At 43.1% G+C, this 25,138-nt stretch overlaps 1 protein-coding gene and 1 long non-coding RNA gene across 7 annotated transcripts in view; one reads left to right on the plus strand and one right to left on the minus strand.

Moving 5' to 3' along the window:
* The window catches only part of fynb (FYN proto-oncogene, Src family tyrosine kinase b), an 81,603-nt gene that overhangs the window by 11,732 nt on the left and 44,733 nt on the right, over nt 1-25,138 (plus strand). For 3 of the 6 annotated variants that reach the window (XM_051409921.1, XM_051409915.1, XM_051409920.1), the window contains exon 2: nt 4,953-5,023. The exons of 1 other annotated variant lie outside the window; for it this stretch is intronic. The gene's annotated coding sequence lies outside the window, so the exon portion shown is untranslated. Of the gene's footprint in view, nt 1-4,952; nt 5,024-16,334; nt 16,481-23,610; nt 23,634-25,138 lie in introns of those variants that run through there. 2 more of the 6 variants (XM_051409916.1, XM_051409919.1) reach the window with 2 other exon arrangements.
* LOC127368796 (uncharacterized) lies at nt 244-2,882 on the minus strand. Its single transcript, XR_007885875.1, has 2 exons — nt 562-2,882; nt 244-429 (listed from the first exon to the last, which is right to left on the minus strand). It is a non-coding gene; the product is annotated as an uncharacterized LOC127368796 (long non-coding RNA).

The following is a 25,138-nucleotide window of genomic DNA, read 5'->3' on the forward strand; positions in this document are numbered from 1 at the left end:
CCAACCACATGGACATGGCATGGACCCACCGTTATAACGGTGGTTCTGATTTTCTTTTTCCAAGTCTGTCATACTATAATAATCATATGCCATATATACAGTATGTCCATTAAAAGAGTTATTGGTTGCTGTAATTAGAGATTGAATAAACTGCAGCAGGAATTGAAGTTGTATCTCTTGATTTTAGTGTGATGAAGTACCTTGTTTTTATCATGTATTTATTCAATGGATTAGTCAACCACGGAAATTCCCGAGAATTTATTTTATCCATAAACAGTTTCCAAGTTGATGTTCCAGAAAAGGGACCACCATGTGACGATGTATCACTGATGTAAAATTACACACACTCATAGAAGATTCTCTCTGCATCACCCTCTCCGTGTCAGTCATTCAGGAGTTTCCCTAACACAGTGCTGTTCAGGGTGGCCGCTGTGGGAATAAGATCAGCTGTTAATTCTGTCTTCCTATGAACACACAAAAGCTTTTCAGCGTTTCTGAAGTGTTTGCTCTTGATCTGGAAAAACATCCTCATTTTTGCTTTCTCCTTAATGCTTTAATCACCTGGCAAATCCCTCTCTGGTGTAGTGTAGACGCAAAAGCCGCCGCAGATAGAGTACAGGAGGCCTGGTGTGCTGTGAGGATAATTGTCCATTTTAATCCACTTCTCAGCAGTGTCTGTCAGTCAGCCTCTCAGTGAGGGCTCACAGCCCACTGGCAGTCCTGACCTGTCAGTCAAATCACATCCGCCAGGGCTCATGGGAATGGGGATGAAACGACTCTAGCATGTCAGATCTTAACCATGAACTCCATGACAATGTTTCAGAAAAAAACACGGGCAGCTGAATAGATTATAACTACTCAACTACCCCACAGTCGGTAAGGTTGCTCTAAATCCATGTAAAGGCTGTAGCCTGCAGCTGTAAGCTTTGCAAATGCAGCTATTATTGAAATGGCAAAGTGCCCTACTTACCCTTCAGAGACTAGCCCTGGAAATGAACCAGAAGTGGGTGGCTGACGGCAAGCTTTATGTTAAACAGAACGAAGCAAGGCTCGTGTGAGCGGCGCAGGGGTAAAGCAGTCGCCCACCACCGCTGACTTGGGTTCATTTCCCAGCAGGGGAGCCTCTGTCTTTGCCTGGGCCCCCAAAGATTGTAAGTGGCTGTGTTCAAAGGTGGGAAGCCAGTGAGGGAGCATGTCCCTGACTTCTGCAGACCTGTTCAGCGGGGCTTCCTCTCTTCTTGCGCTGCCACTTGTCTTGTACCAGGATATAACTTGGAGGAAGCAAGGAAAGGACAGGAGGAAAGTTAATGAGAGGAGGAGGGAGTGTGAGATTTTTAGCTTTAAAAGAATACTCCTTTGGAAATCTCTTATAAGTAGGGAGTGGAACTGACGATTTACATTAATATAATACATACATCAATGATTTTTTTTTTAATTAATAGATTTATTATTTAGTCTAGAAATTGCCTGAAATGGTGAAAAATGGTGGTAGAACCCAAGACGTGCAAAGCTCCGGCTGCACTGCCTGCTGCTGCTGCAGCGGAACTTCTTGATTTTCACTTTAGTGCCCACGTCAACAGGTAAGAGCAGCATCACTGCTCACATGAGCTGCAAGGCAGCAGCAACGCTTCACGAAAGCAGAGGTCTACAAGGTCCCCAGCAAGAAAGTGAAGTAGTGACAGTGAAAACCATGTGTTCAGCCATATCAATGTTATACAGCAACATAAACACCTTTCACTACAGTGTATCTGTACGTGTCACAGACAAAAATATAGAAATAGTTTTTTTAACTCAACACCTCCTGTGTCTGTTTCAGATTGGGTTTCTGTGCACAGAATGCATTCATTTGTTAACAAGGCTTTTTTTGTATTTATCAAAGGCAAACTCGATGTAGGAACAGGGTTAGCAGCAGCACAGGCGTGTGAGCCACTGCAGCGAGGAAGCTGTCATGATCTGCTCATGCATGCTGTATGTCCAGGGTGTAAATGGTTAAAGAAACCTAATTTACAATGTTTTGCACTTTTGCTTGATAGATATTAAAAGTGTTTGGAAATGGATTTTAAAGTTTCTAGCTTTCTCCTTTTGTATTTTCTGGCTAAGCAGATTGTTTTGAACATAAGTATGTGATGATGCATGTCCATTGATGGGGAACTCCACTAATTCGAAACTCTTGTCAGTCTGAGAAAATAACCCCTGATGATATAATCAGTTATATTGACCTGTGCTAGAAGACTGAGTTGCACACTGGAAATGTGGAGTGTGACAGACATGGGCCTGCAAGGAATAAAAAAAGACGATCTATCTTCTGCATCGATTTTGATCTTGCAGTATGTTGATGTGTGGAAAAATGGCAGCAATAGGACATGGCTGGTGTGTTTGGGTCACAAAATAAACAATCCTTTGGGAGGGGGTTTACAATGACAAGAGCTCTAATAGACACATATATGGAATTGGTGGCGACTCTGGGGGGAAAACGGGAAAGTGAAATGAAAAATCAGCACAAAACCAGATTTTTCAGCTTGAACCCTGGCTGTACAGTTGAGCACAGCGGGTGCCTGCCTTCCTGCCCACTGTCCCTCAGTGGCAGCTCAGCACATTGAGAGCGGTGTCTTCTCTGTGGATCATGCTGCGCGTCTGGCCAGTTCAGTATAGCCCACTCATCCGTCCCAGTAGCCGAGCGGCAGCAGCAGAATGACTGAGCCCGTTGTGCTTCGTCCCGTTCATGTGACAGCTTTGTGTGGCTGAATGACTTTCCCCCGCAGCCTCAGCGCCATTATGTTTTATTGGAAGGGGGCTGCTGATGAAAAGAGAGAGTCAGCTCTCCCTCCGGGGGCCAGGGGGCTCCGCAAACTCGCAGCAAAGCCTGCTGGGAGCCCCGTCGCCATGACTGCGTCGGGTGGCAGAGAGAGAGCGGATGAGAGGAAGACAGGGAGCAGCCAAATGGCAATTTTCTGCTGGTAAAGAAGCCTTAAATCACATGTTTCACTCACACACTGAGGTCAGCTTGAGTATTTTGGGACACCCTTGCAGTTCTTGTGCACAGATCTCAAAAATAGACACGCTGTAACCTCTGGCCAAAAAAACAGTTTTGTTTCTGGCTGAACATTAAAATATTACTATTAAGTTTACTCACATCCTGTTTTAGAAACAGTTGTTTTGTACTTTCTGCTGAATTCTCAAAATGAGAGCACACGTGTCATTCATAAAGAAAATGAAACCACAGACTTCACTGGAAAGGAAGAGCGTCAGAACAGGTCTTCTCATCTGGTTGTCCTCATTATCTTTGTTTTCTCTTTCTCGTTTCCTCCACGTCTCTTCTTCTAGTTTGTCTCTTTTTGTCCTGTGTTATCAGTGCACAGAGGCCAAAGCAGTGTACCACCTCTCCATCTCCCTCCACATCTCTGCCATTCAGCTGTTCAGTCAGCCAGCAGTGCCAGCATAATGATCATTCCACTTGAGCATAAGCATCCACATTGCCAAATAACAAGTGCTACACAAACTAATGTATATTCTTCCCATCATGCCCTGCTTCACATGTATTGATCTTGTGCAGAAAAATGCGGCTTACTTTGATCAAATGAACCGCTCGGTCTAATTCCACCAATAACAGGAAACGATCATGCAATAGACCCCTGCATACAAACCAGCAGCAGCAGCAGCAGTTTTCCACGTGGGCGTCTGCTGTTGCAGAACAAACAGTCGCATCACAGAGCCCACATGCACTTGCAGCGTCATTACCGCTATGCTCCAGCAATCAGCGAAGCCACAGAGACAGATTAAATTAGATTAGAGTGGCTGAGCTTTAAAGTCAAATCAGCAGCTAATGGGTTCTAACATATTTGGCAGTGGTGACAGCGTGTCTTTTGTAAATAAAGGGCGGTTAGGAGGCACGCCGTGCAGTTAACCCTCAACCCTCCCACCACACAATGACTCCATTGTGTAATTCTGCTGTCATTCAAAGAGCTGGCAGACACAGTAAAGTTTATCCATGCCTGGTGTCAATAAAAAGCTGCTATGTAGTGTGTCCGAAATCTCCTCTTTGGTTTAGTTCTGCCCTTTTTTAAAAACACATCAGTGGTTAAAACTGTTGATGTATGTCCAGGGCAGGGATTGGTCCTGTGTGTGTGTGTGTGTGTGTGTGTGTGTGTGTGTGTGTGTGTTTGAGAGTGAGTGTGAGTGTGTGTGTGTGTGTGTGTGAGTGAGTATAAACACATCAGCTCATTATCATATAAGCATGAGGGGAAATATGCAGCTTTACATTTCTTTTACACTCCCATTTAATTATTTAACAGTATCATTTATTGATGCATTCATTCGTATTTTTTACATGTGTACAGATTTGGGGCTGAAGCTGTCGCTTTACATTTTACGACTCCTGAATGGGTTTGTTTCGCAGTCCTTCTTCCCTGTAAAGCACGCAACCTTCGTCTAAGTAAAATGATTCTGTGCATGAAATGAAAAGTTTATTTAACCTGTTGGCACTGAGTAGATTAGCCTGTTTGTGATACCCTACATGTAATGGCATCTCTTCATTCACACCTGGAGAAGTGAGTGAATGGATTTCTAAAATCCACCTGCCTGCTGTAGAGGCGGTGAAACGAGGCCATCTCACTGGCTTTTGATTGAAGCTGGCAGCTCGTGTGTTGTCGGCAGCAACCTGTTGTGGTCATTTATTCCAGCTGGACAAATCTGTGTTTATCAACCTCTTCCTCTCTATTCTACATCATCCTGTTTCATGTTTTAGCACAATGATAATAGGTCAGAAAGGCTGTACTAATAGAAGCTGAGGCTGACAGTCCCTTGGCATAGTCCCAGAGCATTCTGGGGAAAAAAACTGCAAGACCCATTTTTTTTGCAAATAAGTGTGAATGACGGCGTCTGGCACACGCAGTTGATATTCGTGTTTTATTGAATAGGACGATGAATAATTGAGCGTCTCTATGTCCCTGCAGGGCCTCTGTTTTGGCGGCGCACAAAGCAATGTGGAGGAAATAAAAAAATCCTGATACGCTGAAAACCAGAGGTACGACTCTTCACACTCCGCTCGACTCACACACACTCATTTGTAACCTCACACAAACAAACTTACAGATGAATTCAGGCGTGTTTACTTGCATGTGCACACTATGAGAATATGTAGATACTGACAGCAGATGGATGCACTGCAGAACACCGTCACTGTGGAGGATTTTTCCTTGTCTTTAAATGCATGTGCACCATAGGGACACACTCATACATTACACCGATACCCACCAGCTGGCCACCACTAGCTGGGATTGTTTGCCAGAGGCCAGCCTGCTGTTCCAAGTACATACACATACCTGTGGTGCATTAACGTGGACTGTGTATTCCATACTGGGAAACGTGTGCACTTCCCTTATAAAAGGCCACCTTGTGTACCTGTTGTCTCTGGAGCAGAGTGTTATTTCAGGTTGACCCGCAGGGCAGCAGATGCAAACAGCTAAAAGCTAAAGTGTCGTTTTCCTTTATACCTTTACACAGTATATGACCTGACCCAGCTGTCTGTTTCTGCTGCTGCCATCTTTAATCCGCAGTGCAGCAGTAAGGTCAGCCCATCCATCGCCGCGGGGGTTAAGCCACTACACACTGCAACCACGCCACTATACGATTACTCATGTATCCCTCCTCCTGAACTGAAGGCTTTTTTTTTTTTCTTATCCCCATGCCACATATTTTCCAGGCTAAAACTGCAGCAGATGAGATGTTTCAGTTATTTCCTAATCCGTGTGTTAGCGTGCCAGGTCCCTAGCTAGGTTAGAGTAGAACACGATGGCACTGATGTCAGATTAGTTATCGACAGCTAGCAGCAGAGTGTGCTTTGTGCCTCCTCAAGTCAGAGTCGTCCACAAAGTCCCGTCAATGTACCGGAGTCCAAGAACAGTTTGAAATTTTGTAAAATGAGAACTGTGTTGAACCAAGAGAGATGCACTCTGTCACAATACATGGATTATGTGAAAGAGGGCAGACATATAGGCAGAGGTTTTGGGAGGGAAATAAAGCAGCAGTGTGGGTGACCATACATCATGTGTGACAGCGCATAATGTGCTTTTAATTCTGCCTTTTGGTCTTGGTTCAGTCCTTAAATAATGACAAGAAGTTCACATTATCTGATTTAACCACGATCTGACTTGGAGTTTTAGACTGAACGCCCACTAAACCTTGTGTGGTTGGACGTCTCTCTATGCTGTAATGACAAAAAAACACCACAGTTTGGTGGGTATTTTGGTTTTGGGGTCACAGTATGATTTGATACTGTAGAGAAAACAAAAGCCCTAAGACATTAATTTGTTGGATATGCAACCTATACCCTATACTACAACCGGCATAGTATAAAAATATAAAGTAAATTTGTCCATTCAACCATTTTTCTTTCATGGTATACACACTCAAGACTCTTTTCCTCCCTGTTTTATACAGCTCAGCAGCTCTCTGTAGCCCTGAAGGTCCATCCATTGTTGGTGCATAACTCCATTGTTGCTGTAACTTAGTAGGAAATGGAACAGTTCCAAATGATAGATTTAAATGACACTGGAGGCTCTACAGCTCTGGTCTCATTGTGTTTACATGTACATTCAGGGGCTAACCCAACTAGCATAGTTTGGCTAACAGACAGCAACTGTCCCACTGCCAAGGCTGTACAGGTGAATCTCTAGCACTTTGGAAGTTACAAGGTGTGCAATGATGCAAAAAAATATATAAGAATCAATAATTCCCCCTTAAATGCATTAAAACTAAAGTAAGGAGCCTGTTTGAAAATATAAGGAGTAGAAACTTCAGATATTATGTAAAAATGTAGAAAGGAAAAGGAAGAGGTTGTCAGAACAGTGTTTCCTCTATGTTGATTTTGGAGCCGCCACTGTTAAATTTCTGCCGCCACGGTATCAAATGGTGCAGCCGCACAATGTAGTCACGGTTGCCTTTTAAATGATCCTGCCGACGTAATGCACCCCTGTTGGCTGCTGCTCACATTGCAGCTTAACAACAAGTAGAACTATTCAGAGGTTATTAGGGCTGTCCAGTTTAACTCCACATACTGTTGTGTTGATGGAGCTTATTGTCAAAACGTTTGCTTTCTTCCAAGTCGACTATTAAACGGGGACGGGGGGTGTTTGGACAGGCCTGCCCCCACTGCTAAAAAAAATCCTAGAGGAAACACTGCAGAAAAATAAATGCTCATAGTAAAGATACCTGAATTAACTAATTAGGTACAGTAATGAATATGGCTGGGTATTGTTAAGAACCTCACGATTCGATTCGATTTTGATTCTTTAGGTCACAATTCGATTCGTTTTCGATTTGATATTGATCCAGTAATAAGTAGAATTACACAAATAATTCATTAGAGTACCTGTTGATAATTTTAAAAGCTTCTGGATGGCGACTTTCGTCATGGGTTTGCGTGTTGGTATGGCGTATCGTGGTTCGAGTGTGAATAGTATACCATCTTCTTAAAACCCCCGTTTTCCACGACACTGTACGGTCGTAGGTCCTTACATATGAAGATGGCCACAGACTCCGTTATCCTCTGTGCGCGGGCAGAGTTTGGCAACAGTTTGCAAAGGAAGGATCTGTCGAGTTGCGTCTGTTTTGAATCCACAGGTTTAGCCGCGGGTTGCTGCAGAGCATCTGCATGGTGTCGGTTTCAGTGGTTGCGCAAATATTTTGTGTTATTGCAGTATTTTAGTACTGCCTGGCACAAAGGTATTGCTATCCGCACCCCCACTGGCCAGGGGCTTGAATCGATTCAGAGGATTTAATGAATCGATATTGAATTGGGAAAAAATATATTACAATGCATTGATGAATCAATATGTTTACCCACCCCTAGTATTGAAGTATTTGTACTTTGTTACTTCGCAGCTCTGGTACTGAACCAACAGTGGTTCCCAACCTGGATGCCGGGACCCTCAAAAGGGGAAAAATATAAATCGGTGGGGTCAGATGATTAAAGGAGTAAGAAAGAAAGTTCTGTTTATATTTCAGACTATTCTCTAATGTGTCCTTTTTGTGAAATATGGGATACTTATACTACAGCCCATAACCTCAGGGCTGTTTTTACAAACCAAAAGGTTTGAGACCCTCTGCTCTTTTGGACACTTCAGGAAGATGACACATACCTTTACACCCTTAGTATTGAGTTAGAGTGTTGTGTTGGCTCATTTAATATCTATCGCTATGAGCATCTGACTATGATCTATGACCAAGACACATTTGTTGTTACTAGTTGTTGTTTGCTCACTGTAACCTTGTCTTTTTGATGTTTTTTTCAAATGGATGGGTGAAAAATGAAAGAAAGCAATTCAACATAATAAATGCAGATGCTTTCATACAGGACATGAGGGCTCACTGAAGGCCCTCAAGGCTTTGACAATGACGCATATCATTTGCTTCATCTTCACTAATGTTCATCCCTCTAGTAGAGTTCCAGAGACTTCAAGCATCGACGACAAAGACTATTGAATGTGTTTTGGAGACTCACGGTGGCCCAACACCTTACCAAGACATGAACATGGAGGTGAAGTTCAGACCTTGCTAAGACACTTAATGTTGGTTTTCCATCCATTTGTCACCAATCTGTACTTTAAAAACAGGATTAAAACACAAAATCTGTTTCTGCTGAACAGCTGGCAGCCCGGCCTCATCATATTTTTAGTTTTCCTGAACAATTTCTGTGAAGTACAGTCCAAGTCAAGAACCTTCTGTTCTACACAGCAGCCATTTGTTAGCTTCACTTGTTATGCGACCTATTTTGAAGCCAAGGAGAGTCCATGTCTGGCCTCATCAGAGGAGTTTCCAGTAACCCAAACCCAGCCTGCTGACAAAGGAGACACATTGTAAAACCCCTGCTGAGCAACTGACAACCAGCTTTAAATGGAGAGGAGGGGTTTTTGGTAGAATTCATCAATGGGTTAGCGGAAGGAAGCTGAACAAGGGATTCTTCCAGGAAACCAGAGTCAGCTGAGTATCTAACATTCATGGCAAGTGTATTCATTATGCACGCTCAGTCATCGCTGCGCTAATAGCTCCTTTATTATGTGTGCTCCAGTTTCCTACGGTGCTTCTTCTGCGTGTCTCAGTGCTCGGAGATGCAGCCAGCAGAGCGGGCTCGTTGTGGAGCGGAATCGGTTTTGAGCGTGACTCTGCTTTTTCTTTTTTTTTTTTTTTGGAAGAGCTTCTCGGTATTTGAGGTGATGGTGACATGGTTGACATCCCACAATACACAGCAGGCGTCAGAAGACGCTCTGCAGAGCTAGCACATCAAGAGCAACCTTACTGTGGGAAGCAGATGTATGTATGTAAGTGTGAGAGTGTGTGTGCTTCACTGCTCTTGCTGGGTGGGTGGTATTGAAGGCTGGTGAGAAACAGAAAATGAGTCACCGATTCCAATCATGTTTTCATGCTTCCACTTCTCTCTGCCACTCTGAGAGTTTCTGCATTGTGCAGAAAGCAGAGTTAAACAGCACAGTGGTAATTATCCTCACATTATCTGAGACACTGATATTCATTGCTGGAGTCATTTGCAGCCATGAGACAGACAAACACATACTTGTGTTCGCCTTTTGCCTCCTGGCAGCTCCAAAGCTGACTGTTCGCCCTATCCTCCTCCCAGCTTGTTACCTCCACGATAATGACTGTGCCAGTGTGGGCCGTGCAACTATTCTCTGAAATGTCAGCGTTGCCCTCAGACTGTGGCTCCATTGTGGTTTCCAGTTTGCCTGATGTTAAGGAGATGGGTAGAAGCGGTCCCGCTAATGAACCTGGTTAAGTTTCACTCCATTATATTGACACATCTGGTGGCATTTTCCATCCCCATGTTTTTCTTCCTCCACCTAATTAAGTTATCTGTTCAGGATCTGGGCTGCAAACTAAAGTGTACCCACCATAGCTCGCACAGGGTGTACTGCACTGTATGTTGGCTCTCTGCGCTTGTTACCGAGTCTTAAAGAGGCCTCTTGAAACCTCAGTGTGACACATCACCAGCCGTCACCAGCTGGTTCAGCGCCTAGAACGTCCCACCCCAGTTCCTTCGGCCATTTGATGGCTGTTACGCTGCTTTATAGGAGGAGCACTCTGTCTTGACCATCAGATCCACTCATGTCAGAGCACCTCGCTCCCATCCGCACCATCACTACACTGTCGAGGTGCTGTGTCAGAGAAAGGCGAGATGTCGGTGAATTAGCAGCAGCAGCGCTCTGCCCCGCAGAGAGACGTCAGCTCTGGGAAACATCAGAGTGCTGCCGTGGTGTGCCGGATCCTGGGATCCTCAGTCAGCACCGCACAACGAGATATCACTCCCATATCTATTGGTGACATCTTCATGTGCAGCCGTATATAGAAGAATGTGTGGCAGTGTGTTTGTGAATGTATCATTATTATTCATAATGTAGATACACATTTAAAGGAAAGCCCCACCATTTACATGAATTATTGATGATGTAGAATGTTTCCAGGAATTATTTTACAATGAATTCTCCCATTTTTCTGGTGTGACTGACTGTACCACATGATTTGTTACACAAAACCATCTGCAAAGTTGTCATTGGAAACTGTTTGGAAAAGGCCAGGAACTCTAAAAAATGACTCTGCAAATGATTGGATGAATTGGAATCAACCAATTAGATCACTGAACCTGTAACTTAGTCAGAGTTGCCAAAGTCAGTCTGCAGAAGAGTGAAAACAGCTTTTCCACAGAGATAGTCCTTCAGTCTTATAGTTCAGTCCAGTTATATAACTGATGCTAGCAGCATCTGCGCTAACCTCTTTAGCAGCCGCCGTGGTCGATTTTGAGCCGTCACTTCTCACACACACCTAGGGTTAAACCAGGGTTATCACATATGGATGGGTGTCTTAAGATACAGACAAGTGTCTCAGTAAGGTGTTGGTCCACCATGAATTGAAGTAAAAAAATAAATAAATCACAGTTTTTATCTTCCAATATTTGCTGGTTTCTTAGCCTTCTGTGAATAATCTCTTTGAGATTGTTGGTCCAACAAAACAAGCAATTTGAATAGATCACCTTGAGCTCCTTTTGATAATTGATTATTTGAGAAAATAATCTGCATAACCAATAGTGTAATTGTTAGTATTTCTAATAATTGTAAGTTTCAACCCAAAACCATTCTGTGAGTTACTTGTATAAAAATGACTGATTTGTTATGTTGTTATTCTGGTGCTTCCTTTCATTTCCTACATTTTCCAAAGTGCAGCATTCCAGAGAACACAAGGACCTGCTAAATTCAGTCAGGTTATACATGTCAGTAAAAATATAATGCACATCTCATGCTCTGTACTCAGTTTGTGGCTGCTGCTTTTTATTTTGGTGTACTGATGTTGCTGTCGGTGAATAATTGGTATGTTTGTTTCCTCTATAACAGATTATTCCCATGCATAGCACTGTAGAACAATATGCTAGAAATATCCCAAAGTAAAAATATACACCCAAACAGCAAAATGTGCTCAGAAATGCAGGTTTTTCTGCCAGTTGCTGCTCTTTTAGTATGATTTTTATTTATTTTTTTTTTTTTTTACCTAGCGGTTGGGTCCCACTTGCAGAGCAAGAATGATGTTTTGTGATATTCTGGGTTTGAGTTTAAGTTGCCGTGCTCTTACCCTGCTTGCCCTTAATGTTCTTTCAAACAAAGCAGTATAGTTATTGAATCTAAAGGAGGTGGAGAGGGGAAAAAGCATGAAGAGGTGGGATGATTGACCACTTGCTCCTAGTGGTTTTAATCTACACCTCTACAGAAAGTTCTTTTGATGTTTCGCCCTCTCATCCCTCCATCTGACTCAAGATAAAAGAGGCCGGGATGGGCGTAGGAAAACCAGGGGCTGGAGGGGTTCGACCACAACCTTTTTAATGATCTCTCACTTACCCCCCTCGTCTGGATACTGTTGGCTGGGTGGGTGGAGGCCACATGCGGGAGGCTGAAGTTTGGCTCAGAGAGGACTGGGATATTTATGCAGCATGTTATCTGTTTATACTGATTTGTCGTGTTTGTTTGACTGGGGAAGTAACATGGTTTAAAGTTTATGAACTGTCTCTGTTCAGCACCGACAGCTGGCTGCAGCTTGTTGTTTCTGCTGCTTACAGGATGCAACTGTGTGTGTGCGTGTAGAATGCGTATGTGGTCATGTATAGAGCCTACTGTGCAGATGGTATAATACCATAACCTCATCCTGTTTGACTCACTCACCATCTTGCTGAAAAGCCCACCTTCAACACATCTGCTGCAGCAGGCTGATGACTTGCTTGGGATCTGTTCAGTGATTTTTTTGTTTGGTCAACTCCCTTTGTGAGGTTGAAGGTGTGAGTGTATTTTCTGTTCTTCTTCTTCCTGTTAGTCTCTGTTGTGTTTCTAAACAAGCAGAAATGTATCTTTACAAAAATAAGAGCCCAGGTGAGCTCCGTGTCTGTGTGCATGCAGATGAAGATGAATATGGCCAAGGAGGAGAGAATGAACAGAGATTTTTATTGACCGCTTTGAAAGAGCAGGGGTGGGGAGTCAGACGGCCCAGAACAACAGCAGCTGTAGATCCTCACTGACGAGCTTTAGACTTACTGCCCAGCCGGCCGGGAGCTGTGACAGGTATATTGTCACCGGGGATGTGAGACAGAGGCTCTGGGTGTACCAGACCTTCTAATGGCCTCACACTCAGATGGGCTTATTATGGACGCAGAGGCTAACAATGGAGTCTTTCTGTTGGCCGCGGTGGGGCTGAAAACCTCAAAACATTTTTGGTTTGCAAATTAGCGTAATCTTAGACAAGATGACCATCGATGCTACAAAGAAAACCTCTGGGGCAGAAACAGCATAAATCAGATTGGGTTTGAGGGTCACTACACACAGCTACAGTTATCTAAATACACCACATGGACTGCACTCTGATTCCTCAAAGCTCTCAGTGTTCCTGCTCAGCTTTGTCATTAAGTCTTATTTACCAGTTTTCTGACTGAAGGTTGAAGGCGGTTCAGTGCTGTTAAATGGTTCCGACACCAAGAGAGCACTTTTGATGTTGCACTGGCTTCCTCTGCTCGGGGCAGTCTGGCTTGTCAATAATGGGCCGCAGTTTCCATCAGCGCTCCACATGTTGGAGGTTTAGCTGTGACGTGGTTTTAATTATAATGGCGGGCTGGATAAGGGTGGGTTGAGGGTGGTTGTTGGGCCGCGGCCATATGCCGCCCCCCGGGTCCCCAGGGACTCAGCCAGCAGCTTAATGAGCAGCCCCGCAGGAATTAGTGCTGCTTGAACCTCAGTGTTTTGACTGCTGCTCAGCTGATTTACAGCCACTGATGGGAGGAAGAGGTCTGTACGTCTGTAGTCTGAGTCTGTAAGCACACATCAGGAGTTCTTCCTAAACTGTTTGAGGATAAAGCTTTAAAGGGACAGTTCACCCTAAAATCTATATATTTCCTCTTACCTGTAGTGCTGTTTATCCATCTAGACTGTTTTAGAGATGTCTGCCTTCTCTCCAATATATTGGAACCAGCACCAAAAAACTACATTTGCATAACTTCACATCAAGCTGAGCTGTAACATTAGTTAGCTCACCTAGCACCACTGAGAAAGCTAACGTTCAGCTATTGTTGGTGGTTGTTGTTCAGTAGAAAAAAAATAGTTCCTCTATGAAACTGCTCTGTGGATTATCTTGAGTAATGATTTCTGGAAAAAGATATTGTTGTCAAATTTCAATTTTAAGTTCAAATGTATTTTTGGCGCTTTGAGGACCACTTGAGGACTTTGAGTTTGTTTGTTTTTGGGGTGAACTGTCCCTTTAACACATGGCTCAAAGCAGCACAGTTGTTTCCTCTTTTAGCTGAGAGCAATTAGGAAAACATTAAGAACTATAATCTTCTATTAATAGGGCTGGGAAATGTTTTAATACTAGATTTTTTTTTAACTAGCTTTAGGGGCTGGGAAGTTCTGATACTTCTGGACACAAATCAGTCAGAACCAAACCAGTATTGACTTTTATATGTTTATATACATTTGTGTAAAATTAAAAAGCAAGATATTTTGTTTTGGTCAGGGATTATTTGGGCCTCATCTGCCCCCTTTGTGAATACACTTTTTACTCATCAAAGTACACATGCAAAATGTAAATAATGCTACTTAGGCAGCAGCTGTTTCACTGAACACATAATTAAAATTTATATAGGCACTCCTATAGTGCTCAGGTGCTGTATGCTCTGTACACACCGTCGCACCAGCCAGCTGCATGGGGAAGAAACTGAAGACAGTATAGTTGCTGTAGCGAATGGCTGTCTAATCTTATCTTCTGATTTTAAAATCCTCATCATTTCCAGACTTGGACAGACGGAAAACCTGGCTACAGTGTAGAAACCGTTCTAAATGTTCAGAAAACATTTAAAGGGGAGGGATACAGGGCAGAGTCAGTCAAGCTGAGTATCTAAAGCACTCATCAGAACATCAGTCTGACACTGTAATCTTTCATACGTCTAGCTTCATGCACATTTCATATGATTCCTGATGCTTTCATTCTTTTATTGTATAAATGTAAAATGTTCAATTTCAGACTATGTGAGTGCTCTGACAGGCTCCCATCATGCCCAGCCCTCTTCAAACATTATCTGCTGATTGATCTTAATGGAGCCCGCCCGCTGTGTTGTGCTGTAGCCTCGATGCAAACCAAGAAAAGACAACGGGGGGCAAATTGCATCAGGCCTGCCTCTCGCATATGATATAACTGTGGTGACCAGAAGTCTACCTTGTTTCATGATAAAGTCTGAGAGGTGCAAAATATGGACTTGCAGCCTTGGTGTCTGCGGTTCCATCAGACAGGGCGCATTGATTTTAGAAGAGAGAGTTTGAGGACCAGGAGACAAAACTCGCTTCCACACAGTGTTACAGTATCTATGTGTCATATAGAAACCTGCTCACAGAAGTATGGATCGGGGCTTTGTCCACCTGAGGACAGAGAGCCGAGCTCTGCTCTAACAAGATTGACAGGCTGTGTTTGTTTCCACATGGATTCACATGATTGAACCATGATTGATGGTCAATCAATCACTCAGGAAGCCCCCTGGCCCATGATCCAGCCTGGACCTCGCACCCAGAGAACAGATTCTCTGCCCCTGCGTGACCAGTTTCTCAGCTGTCAGGCCATTCCTGCTGATGGATTCTGGTCCAGTTGTACACTCAACTACTAACAGGATGGTCAGTGAGTCTGTATTTGATGGTCCATCTGTCCAACTACTTTGTAACAACTACTGGCTAAATTGACGTGAAATGAATATTAATGCCCCCCAGAGGATGTTTCCTAATGAGCTAACTGTATGTGGACCCCTGAATTAGGCCAAGAATCTTTCCTTGAATTGTCCATGAAATGAAAATTTTTTATTTATTTAACTAGTGGATGGACATGGCCACCATAGAGTACATCAAAGACATAACCATATTTATACTTGAGGACACCAAGGTCATATCCTCTGTGTATTTGGGAGGCGGGAATAACAGGAGTTCTTAATGGTACCTGATGATACCTAATGCTGTTCCAGAGGAGGACAGATTTTTCCCGTTGTGTGAGCTAGGTGAAATTAAGAATGAGATTCATCTTTTGTTTTGCTAAGGATGACAGTGACTTTTTAGAAAAATGTCCTCCATTAATTCTATTTTCTTTTGGCTGGACGATCACAAAAAAGTTGTGCTTCAGGATGGGAGCCTCCATTGTATTGTTGAAGCCCGCGCTGTAAAATAAACAGTAATTTTGTAATAAAATGTAATGTTAGACCATTACAACTGTACCATCTGTGGTGTCTATGTGTGAATGACTCAAAGTAAAAGTAAAATAATCGAAATAAATACTATCATACTAAATACATTATGTGTATTCTTGCTGTTCACTTTGCACCTCTTGTGTATGGCTGTGTTCTTCTGTGCGTGTGTGCACCAAACGCTTATAAACCCTGTGAAGACAAAGGATGATGAGCCTTAAAGATTATCCCCAGCCGGAACACAATCCTCTTTGGAGGTTCTGAGCAGTGGGGGCGTTTGTGAGCCTGGCTGCTGTCTAGACGCTGCTGCTCCGTGTGCCGGAACGTGCTGTACTGAGCCAGGCAGCTGCACACTCTGGCGCAAGGAGTCACAGCTGATTCACATCGTCTCCTCAGAGGCACAACGCATTCTCACATCCGAAGTCACACACACAAAAACACACAGGTGGAGTTTTTCTTTCCAGAGACATATTTAAAGCAGTGACGTCTCCCAAAATGTGTCCCCCCGTCCCCAGTTCATCCTCCATCATTCACTGTATCTTTTAATCATCATGGCTACTGTGTCATTTCCACTCCCCAGACTCTGGCAACCTGGCACTGCCAGCAGAGCAAGCACCCATAGTGCTGTGTGTGCTCAGGAATGTGGTAGCCTAGCAACTGGGCTGGAGAGACAGATCACCGCGTTGGGTCGGTGATGATGGGCGACCGTGCCTCATCTGCATAGAGGTAAATCCTGCTTCTGACGGGCATGTGTGGCGTCACCCTCTCCAGTTGTTTATGTAAACATCAGGGTGAAATGACACAATTTTACAATCCTTTAGTTTATTTTTGATGCCATCTAAATATAGTTTTCTTTTTAAAGAGTGAAATAAAGGATGCAAGCCAGAAACAAGAAATAAGAGTGTTTGGTGTTGGCTTGGATGGGGCATCCTGGGTGTGAAATTCCACATACCATAATAGTAAATTGTATCCATATCACCCATCCCTAGTTAAAATGTAAGTTGACAGGTAGTAAAAAACCATCATAAAAGCAAGTCTGTGAAAGTTCTACATGGCAGGTATTAAAATTAGATAGAAATATATTACAGAGCTTCCATTGATTGACTACATGGTCTTCTGCATGGTTATTGCACTAAAAGCATCATCTGCCATCTGTGGGTGCAGAGATTAGTATAATTTAAAGATGAAATGTTTGCTCCCAGTGGTGACTGTATACAACAAAGACACCAGAGAAGATAAAGATACAGCCTCGTGTGGTACTTTATTTTTATCTGCAAGGTAGAGGAAGTCACTGCAGTGTGGAGCAGTGTGTCATCCAACTCATTTATCCTGTCTGTAGAGGCCATGAAGAATGCATGTGGCTGCTGGGTAATAAAACATGTATCTGCCGTGAGTGGAAAGGCGTTAATATGTGGACGGCAGCGGTCTGCTGTTGGCCGCCGTACAGAGATGGCGGAGCAGGGAGACGTTACACGTGCCACAGTCTTGTTTGACTCCAGGTCAGCCCCGTCGGTTCATGGGGAAACGGCGAAGATGAAATGCAGAGAGTCAGAGCAGGACGCAGAGGCCTCCTTGGCCTATTTATAGAATGACTGGTCGACTTGGCATAAGACAGCTCATCAGCAAAACTGCCTTCCTCCGAATGGAAGAACTGAGCTGGGGTTTTTTTTGTAAACGCTTTGTGGCTGAGCCATATTATTACACAGCTCTCCTATGACATTGTTCTTAAGAGGTAAATGGAAACTTAACACCCTTTAAGGTGTATTTAAGGCTTTGAACCACATCCTGCACACATATGATGATGCTGAGATAGCAGTCAGAGTGTGTAAGCTCTCTGCCAGGGAGTGTTGCACCTTCTTCACAATCTGCACTTTAGCTGGAAGATGCAGCACCCACAAGCTGAAATGTTGCACAGTTGTTACATCTTTTGTCTGTCAGTTTTGACTGTTAGTCTTTTCTTTCATGAGGGTATTTCCTTCTGGCATTTTGCCCCTGTGGCATTGTAACTGTAAACCTGAGGCTGATGGCCCCTGTATGAAGCAAGCCTGGACACGCTCATCGCAGCCTCTTCAATATGTCATTTGAATACAGTGTGTGACCCTGACAGCACTGTCCTTTGTCTCGTTGTCCAGAATGATGAGGACCTGGGGAAACTGCAGCAGTGCGTTCTAGCAGTGGTTTATGTGCTTCTGTTTCCTGTGCACCATGCAGTCAGCGCCTTGACAGAAGAGCTTTCCTGCATATTTCATCATAATAGGCTGAATGGGACACTTGGTGTTGCTCTTCGGGGCACTGTTTTGTCTCTGCCTCACTGTATAGGACAATGTCATTTCTTGAGTCGCATGGAAATTTTTGTTCAAAAGTTTGTCCTTTTCTTTAGGTAATTGCTCTTTTTCACAGCAGCCATTTTGAAATGAAACAGTAGGGTAATCACAGGTGTTACAATGATAGTAATTAAGGTTCTGTTCCATTTAGTGTAGCAGAGTTCCAGTGAGCCAACATGCACAACAGCAGCACACTGAAGCCAGCTTTAAAGTTCGGCTGGGAGGAAAGGAAACAAGGAAAACACAAGACAGATATAGGAGAGAGACGAAGAAGAGTTTCAGTTTCAGTCGCAGCTAAGTACACAGCGAAAACACAGTAGCATAGAAACCCCACCGCCGACTAGTGTTTTGGTGGTGTTATTTGCAGAGAAACGCAGACACACCAGCATACAAGTATAAGTGCAAGTAGAATGACGTTCTTACAGGGAGTTTCACACCGCATACCCGGGTATAGGTTTAGTCATCTTAATGAGTAAGAGAGAATGCTAATATGATATTCTCTCATTTGTACTCATTGTACCTTTATTGGTCATCATATCCATTGCAGCACATTATTTCCTTTAAGGTATTATTAATGGGGACACCTGTCATTTAGCACTGTTGAATTTGTTAACCTGATCTTAACTTGAGATATCTAACTATAAACACTTTAAAAATAACTCTTCACACCTTGGACAGAAGTTTCAAACTCTCAATTTTGCTTTAAAACAAAAAGAAACTGCCCTTACCATTATTAGCAAACCTGAAGGACGAATGTAAAACATCCTGTTCCCCCCAGTGTGACAAGTGTCTGGTGAAGACAAATAAGCGCCTGAAAATGTCAAGCTATCCCTCTAAGGGCACTTATAGAGCGACTCTGAAGGTGTCTCTTCTGTTCTGTGTTTGTGTGCTACTTTGTTTCTGAGCCAAAGCCCAGCGGTGCATCCGGCCTGCTGTACACCACACTGATCGCTGACAACATACTGCAGACAGTGGATGAAGTGAATGATGTGTGCGCACCGTAAATGCAGAAATATTAGGGGTGTAAGGAAATATCGATACACAGTATCACGGTATTTTGTTGTATTTTGACTCCCTGACGAAGGCTTGATGCCTAAACGCATCTGAATTTGTTTTTAGCTATAAGTTGACCATGCCGTGACAGCAAAGGCATTTTAATTGTTTAGAAGAAAGTGCCTTAGAATGTGTCCATTTGTATCCATATCCAAACAGCACATGTTGTGTTCAAACCCCCGACCTCTGGGGAACAGTGTTGTGAACCACTGGCTCACCAAAGCTTCATGGAGGGGTTGTGAGGCACGCTTGGTTGTAAGGCATGTAAGAAAACTGTAAATGAAAATATACACAGTAGGCTTCTATCTCAGCATTTTGTTCACTTCTGTGAAAAAGCAATAAATGTAAATTAAATAATAATTAAATTTAAAAAAAATTATCTGCTCAAAACTCATCCAAATCACTGTTTTTATGCAAGGTTCTTGCAGTTACTGAGCTCACACTGACCTTGGCCAGGTCTCTCTTGTAAAATAGATTTTTGGTCCCAATGGGATTTCCTGGTAAAATAAAAAATAAAAATAAAAAAATAAAAGCAGTTTGGGTTCAGTGTACAGTTTTGAATCTAATAATACAATAAAAATGTATTGTGATGAGTATCGTATCGGCAGATTCTTATCAATTCACAGCTCTACTCAACTCAGACATAATTGTTAATATCCAGCTATCAGTGTTGGTCATTTGTGTAGTCATAGCACTAAATCTGAAACTACAGTTGAAACCAAATTAGTGTTGAGTTTCCTGCCTTGTACTATGGAAGAAAAGTGCTTGAATGAAATCAAAAGATTGATGGCTTCCTCCGAGGATCAGACGAATATTTCAATGAGGAGAGCAGAGGCAGCATTTTGTGTTGGTGTTGATTCATCCAGAGCCCAGGGGAAGGAAGGCGAGTGGGGGCTGCCAGGTCAAGTCCTGGACACAGCTGCATTATTAACAGAAGGTCAGCTGTCAGCACACGTCTGCAGGCCTCACATCAAGCAGCACACTCAATTTTGCGCCTCTGGCTGACATGTTTGTAACCTTGTAGGCCGTTTAATGAAGGTTCACAAGCCCTCTCTTCTAGCTTCCACGTTTTTTTCCTTGTTCCAATAAAACCTGAGCCAGACCACAAGGAACAACTTTTATTACCTCGCCATAAAAAGATATATAAGATATATTGGGTGAGAGCCTGCACATATTAACCTGAATGGCTTATAGGTCTGCAACAAAAATAAGCCAATCTACACTTTGATTAGTCTCTCTAAAATGTGAAAAATAAACAAAATGCATGTTCAGTTATTCAGCTGTTCAGATATTTAAAACACATACAATACAACACTCTAAAATACTTATTTTGTGTAGATTTAATCATATTTTGCAAAATTATTTTGTGAGTTAACTAAACTATATACTATATACTATATATAGACAGTTCAATCACAATGCAGATGCACTTGATTATTATTATATTCTATATTTTAATTGTCATCTTTATTAGGTGCAGTGTATTAATATTGTATTTAATTTAATGTGCTTCTTAACAATAACTATAACATCATTATTAGTATCTCAATAATGTAAATCGGAGCTAACTGGCCTGATTTTTTAGATGCAGAGTAGATGGGGTGTACTTTATTCACCCCATCTTTATCCATGTTAATTCATAATTTACTTGAAAGTAATTGAATGTATTCAAAACCACATTATATGATACAGTATCAATTTTCATATTTTATGTAGTTTTTCGTTGTGTCCAAGTATACACTTTTCACTTTCTTGTACTCCATGGGTGGAGCAGTGACCCCATAGGAGGGCACTAATAGGCCTTTTGATGGCGTTTGGACAGTGTGGGCTCAAACAGTGAACATACGATTAACCAGTTATCAAAATGACCATCAGTTTATTTTCTGTTCAACTAATCATTTCAGCAGCAATAGTTTTTATCCCTACAGTTTTACTGAGGAGGCTGACTGCTGGGCTAATCCCATGGAGAACAGCGCAGTGGTAGTCTGGACTCTGGATCATAAGGTGTCCACTGTCATCCTCCTCCAGCTGCTACCAGTACTGCTGCGGCTGTTGCTGCCGCTGCTGACACTGAGCCGCCCTGACACAATGGTGTCACCGCCGGCCCCTCCCAGCTTGAATTTGACTGATGGGAGCAGCGAGGACAGTATGCAGTATGGAGAGAGAGAGATGAGAGAGAAGAGAGGATCATGGGAGCAGAAATGGTTGAGGCCAGTGTTGTTGTGATCCGGGCTCAGCCAGCAGGAAGAGATGTAGACAAGCATGCGGCCTCTTCGCTTCCCCAGGCGCAACCACAACCGAGCCAGGCGGCAGGAGGAAGGGTTGTTCCGGTTTTGACAGCCCGCAGCTCAGAATCCCAACCGGAGAGGAGCTGTGCTGACTGAAATGAACCATAAACAGCGGCGTATAAAAAAACAAAACAGATGCATTAATGCCCAATCTTCACTGTCTCCCATCTTCTTTGTGCTTTATGGCTGTTTGCTGGTTGAGGTAGCGTACCAAGGTCTTTATCATCCACACTGGGAGGCGACCTGTACACGCAGGAGCTCACACTGACAGGGATAAAAGCGGGATAGAGGCTGTGATTTTTAATGAAGGGGGTTGGAGCATCCTCAGGCAGACCTCCTGCAGCGACACGTGCTGTAATAAAAAAAAAGAGCTGCGAAAAACAAGATAATCTAGCCCAGACCCTTCGCTTTACAGACTCTACTCCACCCAGCCTCTTTGGAATAACCTCGCAGTGCAGGAGCTAGCCTTTGGATTGCAGGATTGCTTACTTAAAGCCAAAATGGAGAGCCTTACTTTTTGCTGTTGACCTTGGGGAGGCCGGTAGCAGCTACTCACGTCTGGTGAAGTTATAGTTAAACTAGAAGAAAAACAATCTTCAAAAACTGGAAGAAATTAGATTTTTCCCTTTTTATTTCCACTAACTTTAACATTTCCTCCTTTACTGTCATCATCCCAAGGTCTTAAATCATTTCCTACTGTTATAACAAAGTTGTTTTCAGGCCAACTAAAAATAGCCATGTCCAAGTTTTCCTTTTCACTCCCAGCCAGCTGATTCTTAGTGTCTCAGTGGTCAGCTGTGTGTATTCCTCAGTATGTCCACCACAGCAAAGCCTGGTTCCCTGGAAAAGTGAGGCCACTTCATCTCACTGTGGTTAGGCTGGCCTGGTGGAGGCAGCAGGAGTGTTTTTGGGGAGGCAGGGATCACAGCTGCTGCAGCAGTGGTGTTGTGTTGGCAGCGTTTCCTCTGCGATGTGCCAGGTGACCTCAGTGACCCCCGCGGCACGAAGCCAGGCCTGCCTGAACGAGGGCTGCCCTCAGTACATTGCTCTAAGAGAACTGTCCCTTCATTTCATAATCATATAAACTAACACTATTTGCATACAAAGCTGTAACTGTACAATATTTACAACATGTTTTGACTCGTGTATTATTTTTGCATACAGGCTGTCTTTGTATGTATGTTTGATGGACTATATTAAAGGATGCATGTTTTTGGGTGACTTGTAACAGAAGGTGTGTCAGTGTGGTGAGTCTGTAGTTAGTAGGTTAGTAGCAGTTGGGATGGTTGTCACCAGTGTTGCACCTTTTTCTAACATATCCTCACATATTACTGTAGCTAACTAATAACATGCTAATTATTGGCCTTGTAAATGACACCAGTTAACCAAGCGTGCTAGCCTTAGATTCTGATTCATATTTTCCTTTATTCATTTCTCTTGCACTTGCTCACCAGCGAGCAATGATTAATGACCTACCTTCCCAGTGGGCTTTTGACATGATGAGAGGTGAGGCAGTAGACAACACAGTTCAGCCAAGTGATTATGGTTGAACTGATGAGTGGACTGTAGCGCCCCAGCTCTCTGTCAGGATGCTGCTGCCATGTTGATGCCTGGTCAGATGCATGCAGTAACTTGCTGTATGTATACAGAGTGAGAGTTTGTTGCTTGTGTGTGTACACATAATATGTGTATCCCTCCGTCTGTCTGTGTGTTTGTTGTGTGAGAGGCTAACCTTGACTGGCACAGGCCTCCACCCTCCGCGGGATGCTGCATGACACTGGCAGGATGGCATGCTGGGATTGCACAGCCGAGGCTTTCCCCTGGCAGAGAAGGGCAGCCGGAGCCCATCATTAGGCTGCTCCCTTTGTCGAGCGTCTGGATTCTAGCTCCTCCCCTGCCCGTCTTCCTGTCTATCCATTTCGTCACCCACCACCTGCCCTTCCGCCCCCTGTCGACTCTATCCTCCACTTCAGTTCCGTCTCACTCCTCCCTCCTCAGCTAATGCTCTTCCTCCTCCACTCTATGCCCTCCTCTACTACCCCTGTATCATTTTTATATGTCATTATTGCTCCATGCAGACCTCTCTCTCTCTCTCTCTCTCTCTCTCTCTCTCTCTCTCTCTCTCTCTCTCTCTCTCTCTGTCTCTCTCTCTCTGTCTGTCTGTCTATCTTGGTGTTCCTCCTGATGAAGGGCACAGCACGAGGATGGTGTAAAGTGAGTAATTATTTCATGATGTGTTGTCTGTGCTACAACAGGGTGAGAAACAGCAGGTCTGATTACATTGTCAGTGGTTGTGCTGGCTGGCTGAGCTTTGTAAAGGAGGCCATTGTAGACATAGGAGTAGTAGAAACGGGCACAGGGAGAAATTGTGGGAGCTTTGAGTTTTGGCTTTTGACCACTTGTGGGTGGTCATCAGAGCTTCCTCCATTTTGGACTCTGGTTCTCTCTGTTCCTTCAAAGGTCAGCGCTGTCAAGACAGTTCCTCAACGGCATATATTTGCAAATTTACTTGTTTTGAAATGAATTGATTTGGTTAAAAATGTGCTATTTTATATGCTGGCGTGCAGCTGCATAACAGTAGTCTACAGTTATATTCCTGTATGTCACCCTGCATTCATTCACATAAACTTAAAGTGATATTTGTGTAGTGATATGAACTAGTGCCAGAAAAATTAATGTTAACAACCCATGGAAAATGACTCTAACTCTGCAGTAACTTAATTACAGGACTACACTGAGTCATACTAAGTTAAATTCCAGCTGTCAGATATGAACAGTGTCTGGCAGTCAGCACTTTGATATGAGTTTTCAAAGCAACACAAGACAAAATAACAGAGTTACAGGGACTGAATCATCTGTGCTGCAAAAATGGAATACGTCAAGAGCAATAAGTTTGTGTTATAGTTTAAACTATAACGCGAACGGCACTGACAAAGAGATAAGGCAGTCAAAAGCTGCATTCAATGTTTTTATTTGAGCAGTGGGTCAAGTGACGACTGTATGTGTAATGTGAAAGGTGTGACTCATAGTCCCTGGTGTTCCCCTCAGCTCTACAGAACGTTTTAGCTCACTGTTTGGTTCCCTCTCTTTGGTCATGTTGTCATGTTATGTATGTTTTAGTGCTGGGCGATAAACCAGATTGAACTGGTATATCGGTTTTAATTTCCTGTATGATATACATTTTTCATATGCCACCATATGGGTGCATAGCTGAAACAACTGCTGTAGCTCATTTGTTTCTTGTGCAGTAGAACAGAAACAATTGATATATATCTCTAAATACCACTTATGTCAGTTCATAACTATTTTAAAATATTTTGTTTAGAAAAGGGAAATAATGTTAAAGTTGTTTGCATATCTTTTTTGAAGTGTGTACAATAGAAATCATTTACACACATGATCTTTTCACATCTTTTATGTACTCCTGACAGTAGAATAAGCCACTATAAACCTATATAAAGGCCCAGTTATGCAAATAAATAATAAATACAGTGATATATCATGTAACCACCAGAATCTTAAAAAATACAGTGATATACATTTTTGATTATACTGTCCAGCACTAGTATGTTTTCCCCCACTATGTGCAGTTGTGTTGTCAGTATGTGGACAGTGGGGAGTGTGGCTGTGCCTTCCTGAGCAGCTGTAGGAGTGTGACATGCACGACCCTCAATTTCAGTCAGACAAAATTTGGCTTAGTTGAACTTAGACCCCCAAAT

Source organism: Dicentrarchus labrax, unplaced genomic scaffold (genome assembly GCF_905237075.1).
Source record: "Dicentrarchus labrax unplaced genomic scaffold, dlabrax2021, whole genome shotgun sequence".
NCBI classification, from domain to species: Eukaryota; Metazoa; Chordata; class Actinopteri; family Moronidae; genus Dicentrarchus; species Dicentrarchus labrax.